The sequence below is a fragment of the Brachyhypopomus gauderio genome, unplaced genomic scaffold (assembly GCF_052324685.1).
Source record: "Brachyhypopomus gauderio isolate BG-103 unplaced genomic scaffold, BGAUD_0.2 sc280, whole genome shotgun sequence".
Classification (NCBI taxonomy): Eukaryota; Metazoa; Chordata; class Actinopteri; order Gymnotiformes; family Hypopomidae; genus Brachyhypopomus; species Brachyhypopomus gauderio.
The window spans coordinates 81,064-88,563 of NW_027507101.1; positions in this window are offsets into that span (position 1 = coordinate 81,064).

A 7,500-nucleotide genomic window follows, 5' to 3' on the forward strand; every position below is an offset into this window, starting at 1 on the left:
GAGTCAGCTTCACCAGAGAGAGAGAGAGACCTCCTTCTCCTCCTGACCTGAAGGGAGAGGAGTCAGCTTCACCAGAGAGAGAGAGAGAGAGACCTCCTTCTCCTCCTGACCTGTAGGGGGAGGAGTCAGCTTCACCAGAGAGAGAGAGAGAGACCTCCTTCTCCTCCTGACCTGAAGGGAGAGGAGTCAGCTTCACCAGAGAGAGAGAGAGAGACCTCCTTCTCCTCCTGACCTGAAGGGAGAGGAGTCAGCTTCACCAGAGAGAGAGAGAGAGACCTCCTTCTCCTCCTGACCTGTAGGGGGAGGAGTCAGCTTCACCAGAGAGAGAGAGAGAGAGACCTCCTTCTCCTCCTGACCTGAAGGGAGAGGAGTCAGCTTCACCAGAGAGAGAGAGAGAGACCTCCTTCTCCTCCTGACCTGAAGGGGGAGGAGTCAGCTTCACCAGAGAGAGAGAGAGAGAGACCTCCTTCTCCTCCTGACCTGAAGGGAGAGGTCTGCTCAAGTAGCATGGGGTTAAGAACCTTAGGATTTACTGCTCTGCCTGGCTCTCTTTTGGTGTGTGTGTGTGTGTGTGTGTGTGTGTGTGTGTGAACATATGTGTCTGTACTGTGTGCCAATACCTTGCAAGTGTAATGGAGTCACAGTGCTGACATGCTCCACTCTCCGCTCTGTAATTACTACAGATCACACTTTCATCTCTCTCACAGCGAGACACACCGCTGCCAAAAGAGATTTAGATGTGAGCACAGAAACACACAAGCTGACAGAGCGATGTACACACACAACAGCACTCACATATGAACATGTTCACCTGTGTGCACCTGTTGCAGGCAAAGATCATTGTTCTTGGAAAAAAAATATATATTGTTTTTGGAAAACAATCACACAGACATGCATGCACATGCACACACACACACACACACAAACACAAACACACACATACACACACACTTCGCCTTCCTGTATGTCTCAGTGGCTTTCTCCTGCTAGACAGGCTGCCACGCCATCACCAAGGTTACCCTGCCATTGTGTATCCCGTTGCTGGGCAACCCATTGCTGTGGCAATGATGGAGAATCCAAGTGGTGGGGCTCTGATATAAATCTCTCTCTCTTTCTCTCCTGCTGTTTCCCTCCTCCCTGTCCAGCAGAAGAAAAGAAGGACACGGTCCACAGAGGAAAGCGAAGGGACAAAGCCATGGACAACCTGCTTGTTTGCATCTCCTCATTCTCTCCGTCCTGGCCAGTCCCAGTAGCTATTTAATCTAACGCCTTTGTAATCCATTCTTACCTTTCGCTCTCAGTTTTCCTCCATCGGTCTCTCTCCTCGTAGCTGTCAGAACAGCAGTGAGTGCAGGCTAGGCCGGCGTATGGGGCTTGTGGGTAATATGAGACTGTCTGGTGACTCCAGTCATTGATTCTTTGTTGTAATGAACAGGCAGTGGCTGCAAACTACAGGTTACTGAACACACAGGGGCTCTCTGTTTCACTCGTCTGCTTCTCTCGTCTGTTTCACTCGTCTGTTTCACTCATCTGCTTCACTCGTCTGCTTCTCTCGTCTGCTTCTCTCGTCTGCATCTCTCGTCTGCTTCCCTCGTCTGCTTCTCTCGTCTGCTTCTCTCGTCTGCTTCTCTCGTCTGTTTCCCTCGTCTGCTTCTCTCGTCTGCTTCCCTCGTCTGTTTCCCTCGTCTGCTTCACTCGTCTGCTTCACTCGTCTGCTTCTCTCGTCTGCTTCACTCGACTGTTTCCCTCGTCTGTTTCACTCGTCTGCTTCTCTCGTCTGCTTCTCTCGTCTGTTTCACTCGTCTGCTTCCCTCGTCTGTTTCACTCGTCTGCATCTCTCGTCTGCTTCCCTCGTCTGCTTCTCTCGTCTGCTTCTCTCGTCTGTTTCCCTCGTCTGCATCTCTCGTCTGTTTCCCTCGTCTGTTTCACTCGTCTGCTTCCCTCGTCTGTTTCACTCATCTGCTTCACTCGTCTGCATCTCTCGTCTGCTTCTCTCGTTTGCTTCTCTCGTCTGCTTCTCTCGTTTGCTTCCCTCGTCTGCTTCTTTTCCACTGCTTCACTCTTTTCCATTCTCCGCTTCTCTCATCTGTTTCTCTTTTTCACTGCTTCACTCTTTTCCCTTCTCCACTTCTCTCATCTGTTTCTCTCTCTTCTCTTACTCTGATTCTCTCATCAGCTTCACTCTCTCTCTTCTCTTTCTGTCTCACGTCTGTTTCTGTATCTTTTCTACCTACCTGTTTCTCCTATTTCTCTTTCTTCTCCATTTCTGTTTCTTTCATTTGTTTCTCTCTATTCTCCCTTTCTGTTTCTCTTATTTGTTTCTCTCTCTTCTCCCTTTCTGTTTCTCTCTGTCTGTTTCTTTCTTCTTTGTGTTTCTCTCATTTCTCCTTTCTTTCTCTCCTGTTTTTCCCTCTGTTTGTCTCTCACTCATTCTATTGGACTCTCTCTGTTTGCTCCTCTCTACCAATCTATTTTTCATTTTATTCTCCACTTGATCCTTCATACTCTCCTATGACTATTTGTGTGGTCTTCTGTGTAGAGACTACAATTCAGTGTGTGTGTGTGTGTGTGTGTGTGTGTGGGTGTGTGTGTGTGTGTGTGTGTGTGTGTGTGTGTGTGTGTATGAGAGAGTGAGTGTGTGTATGTGTTGTCTCCCCAGTGTCATGATGATGTGTGAGGATTTTGAGTCAAACCAGCCTCATCTACATGAGCATGAAGAGCATGATATTGAGTGTGTGTGTGTGTGTGTGTGTGTGTGTGTGTGTGTGTGTGTGTGTGTGTGTGTGTGTGTGTGTTTTCCCCTGGTGCAGGCGTGAGGCGAATGCTCCATTGATTTGTATGGAAATGCAGCCTGTTCACACAGCAAGACCTGTATCCTCCTCATCACACACACATACACACACGCACGGGCATAGCTTTCATCTGCCATCAACCCCCAGTAGAAAAGAGGTGTGTGTGTGTGTGTGTTTTACCTGCATTGCTGCATGTGCTGTTCATGCATCTTATCTTCCTCTCTCTCTCTCTCTCTCTCTCTCTCCACACACACTCTCTCCCCACACTCTCTAGTCTCACATACACTCTCTCTCCACACACACTCTCTCTCCACACTCTCTAGTCTCACATACACTCTCTCTCCACACACACTCTCTCTCCACACTCTCTAGTCTCACATACACTCTCTCTCCACACACACTCTCTCTCCACACTCTCCAGTCTCACACACACTCTCTCTCCCCACACACACTCTCTCCACACTCTCCAGTCTCCCTCTCTCTCTCTCTCTCTCTCTCTCTCTCTCTCTCTCTCTCCACACTCAACAGTCTCACACTCTCTCCCAGCTTAAGTATATGAAGGGTTGTGCATTCACACAGTGAGTATGCTATAAATGAGATCACCACTTCAGTTTCTTGTTTATATGTGGAACCCAGTGTGTTATACTCCAGTGCTGTGTGAGAACTTGCTTACTTCCAATACATGCTGCAGTATATCTGGCCACCTACACAATATATGTGTGAACAAAAATCACGAGTTTCATTCCATGTGATAGTGTGGGGGCTATATGGAGAGGTACACCAAGTCCCCACGGACAGCACACCATCTCCTCCTGTCCACAGGGACAGCCACATCATAGAAACACAGCCCTTTGACAATACCTAGAGAATCATCTAAACAATCTCTCTCTCTCCCTTTCTCTCTTTCTCTCTCTCTCCCCCTTGATCTTTTCATTTACACTTTGCACATTGCACTCTTCCTCCCCCTTTCTTTCCTTTCATCCCAGTCCTCGTTTCTCAGTCTCTGCATCTCTCTCTCTCTCTCTCTTGTGGCTGGTGGACCCTCTCTGAGACACCTGCACCTCGCCTGACGACAAACAACACAGAGAGGGAGAGAAAGTGAGAGACAGATTTAAAAGACACCTATTTAATCAGGCAATTATACCCTTTTACATGAATACTTAGAGTACATACCATCTCATTTCAAAATCAAAGTCCCCCTCCACCACAGTTCAAAAAATATATTTAGATCATCATTGTAGTTCAAAGCCTTCTACAGTGTTCATATTTTGGGGCAAATTAAAACTCAAAAGGGCATTTAGATTTTACTGGAGCTAGGAGCAATGCTGATCTGTCTTGACCAGATCTTTTCTCCTGCTTATTACTCCTCCGATTTTGGACTAAAGGTTTTTCCCTGAGAGATTAAGAGAGAGAGAAGAGAGAGACTGAGGAGAGAGAAAGAGAGGAGAGAAACAGATAGGAGAGAGAGAACAGAGACAGAGAGAAGAGACGAGAGCAGTACTTTTGTTATGTAAAATCACACCACACTTTTTATTCTCAATAAATCAAAATGTAATTGCCAGAGAGACAGACAGACAGAGGACAGAAACAGACAGAGAAAGAGACAGAGGGATGGAAACAGACAGACAGACAAAGACATACAGAGAGAGCGTTCCATGTTCTTAATTTCTTCAACAAAGCTTTGGCTAAACAAGCGTTAATATTTGTCATGCCAAAAAAGCACCACTGAATTGAATTGAATTGAAAGAGAGAGAGAGAGAAATTGGGAGAGAGAGAGAGAGAGAGAGAGAGAGAGAGAGAGAGAGAGAGAGAGAGGGTGATTAAATGAATTTAAATGAACACAAGACATTTTCTCAGCCAAACTGAAAAAAAAAAATTCATTGAGGATTCATTGGTGAAGAGAACATAGCAATGCTCACTGCAAAATATATGTAGCATGTGAGAGATTCTCCACCTTGTCAGCTGGATCTACATCAGCCTCCATCACATGGTGGAGGGCTGTTAGGAACCGATGAGGTCAGCACAAAGCAATACTACTAAATACAGTCACTCCAGTAAAGGTTGTTCTAAATTACAAAACCATCTGTGTCTGAAAGAACACTGAGGCTAAAAGAGACAGATTCAGAGAACGAGTGTGTGTGTGTGTGTGTGTGTGTGTGTGTGTGTGTGTGTGTGTGTGTGTGTGTGTGTGTGTGTGTGTGTGGCGTGTGTGTGTGTGTGAGACTGGAGCCAAAAGGTCAAAAGCTGGGTGCTTTTGTTCAGGAGACGTTTCCATAGGAGCCCTGGTATCCTACAGGCCAATCACAGCAACTGCTCCTGATTCTCTCTCTCTCTCTCTCTCTCTCTCTCTCTCTCTCTCTCTCTCTCTATATATATATATATATATATATATATATATATATATATATATATATATATATATATATATATATATATATATATATATATATATATATAATTCCTGGCCTTTTTGGAGTCCTTGGACGAGATACTGGAAGATGTCCCTTCTGAGGTTTGTGTTGTTCTGCTGGGGAACTTCAATGATCATGTGGGCAATGACAGTAGGACCTGGACGGGCCTGATTGGACTCTGATCTGAACCCGAGTGGTGTTATTGGATTCCTGTACTCGCCACAGTTTGTCCATAGTGACACCATGTTTGAGCACAAAGGAGGCCGTAAGTGTACATGGTACCAGGACACCTCAGGCTGCAGTTTGATGATCGATTTTGTAGTCGTATCATCAGACTTGTGTCCATATGTCTTGGACAGCTGAGCTGTCAACATCACCACCTAGTGGTGAGTTGGAACAGATGGCGGGTGAGGATTACGGACAGATCTGGCAGACCCAAACGTATCGTGAGGGTTTGCTGGGAACGTCTGGCAGATGAACCTGTCAGAAAGATCTTCATCTCCTACATCTGGCAAAGCTTCGAGTGCATCGCGAAGGAGCCCAGAGACGTAGAGTCCAAGTGGGCCATGTTCCGTGCCTCCATTGTCGATGAGTTGGACCGGAGCTGTGGCTGTAAGGTTGCCTGTTGTGGTGACAATCTCCGAACCCGATGGTAGACACCCCAGGTAAGGTAGGCTGTCAAGCTGTAGATAGAGTCCTATGGGGCCTGGCTAGCTTTTGGAGCTCTGGAGGCAGTAAACAGATACCGGAGGGTCAAGTGGATCGTGGCTTCGGCTGTCGCAGAGGCAAAAACTCAGGTGTGGCAGGAGTTTGCTGAGGTCATGGAAAATGACATTCAGGCGGTTCCGAGACGCTCTCAAAATCCCACCAGCACGCCTTCCATAGAGGAAGCAGAACTCTGAGTTTACCCTTCCCTCAGACCAAGGTGATCAGGGTAGTTGTGAATCTCCTTGGCACCAAAGCTTCAGGAGGTGGATGAGGTCCGCCCTGAGTTCCTTAAGATCTTGCGGTACTGTCCTGGCAGACACGTCTTTTTACCCTTGCGAGGGTCCTAGAAGGTGCATGGGACTTTGCTCAAGCAGTCCACATGTCTTTTATGGCTTGGAGAAGGCATTCAACCGTGTCTGGGATTCCTCTGGGGGAGTATAGGGTACTGAACCTGCTGCTATGGGTTATCCAGTCCCTGTACACACAGAGCAGGAGCTTGGTTCGCATGACCTGCAGTATGTCAGACTGGTTTCCAGTTGGGGTTTGACGCCGTCAGGGCTGCCCTTTGTCACCTGTCACCTGTCTGCCCTTTGTCACTCGGTTCTGAGCCACTGCTCCTCCATGTAGAGAGGTGCCAGTTGAGGTGGGTCGGGCATCTGGTCCGGATGCCCTCGGGCACCTCCCTGGTGATGCATTCGGGGATGTCCAACTGGGAGGAGACCCCGGGGAAGACCCAGGACACGCTGGAAACATTATATCTCTCGGCTGACCTGGGAACACCTTGGAATACCCCAGAAGAGCTGGAAGAGGTGGCTGGGGAGAGAAGGAACCTGGGTCTCCGTGCTTAGGTTACTGCCCCCACGACCTGGATAAGCGAATGCGAGTGGATGGATGTGTATATATATTCCCAGCTAGCCTCTTCATTCCTGTCTCCAGCACCTCACTGCATCCTGAATTCCAGCATCTCTTGGGTGCGGAGGGGGCGGTTCTAAGAGTTGTAAGACTATGAACCAGAGCACAGAGCCCGCAGACAAGGAGCCTGCAGTGCAGGAATCTCCCAGCAGAGTTGAAGGAGCTGCACTGAGGTCCACGTTACTGCTGGCCACAGGAGCAGACCAGCCTCTACTACCGCATGTGTTATTTGACACACTATTAGGAACTGATCAGGGTAAATAAGAGGCAGGCAAAATGGCAGGTTGTGTGTCTGGATATGGGTGTGCGTGTTTGCGTGTGCGTTTGCGTGCCTTACGGGATTACCTTGACGATCACCAGAGCAAAGTTTTGGCAGAGTAGGACACATTACAATAGATAGAGCTCGTAAAAGTAGAGCAGTCGTAAAACACCCACACACACACCCACACCCACCCACACCCACACACACCCAAACAATTACACTTCCAGGACTTCCATGAATTTGTCTTCTAGAAGCCCGTACGTCCTGAAGGTCCGGGCAGGAGCCGAAGGTCTTCAACAGCACTCTGCTTTATGCACTGTTCTCTATTCTGTTTCTCAGTGTATTTTTATCTACACTTATGTCAAATGCAGTTTAATGTGTTCACAGCAGAAGGGAAATATGAAAACAGACATTT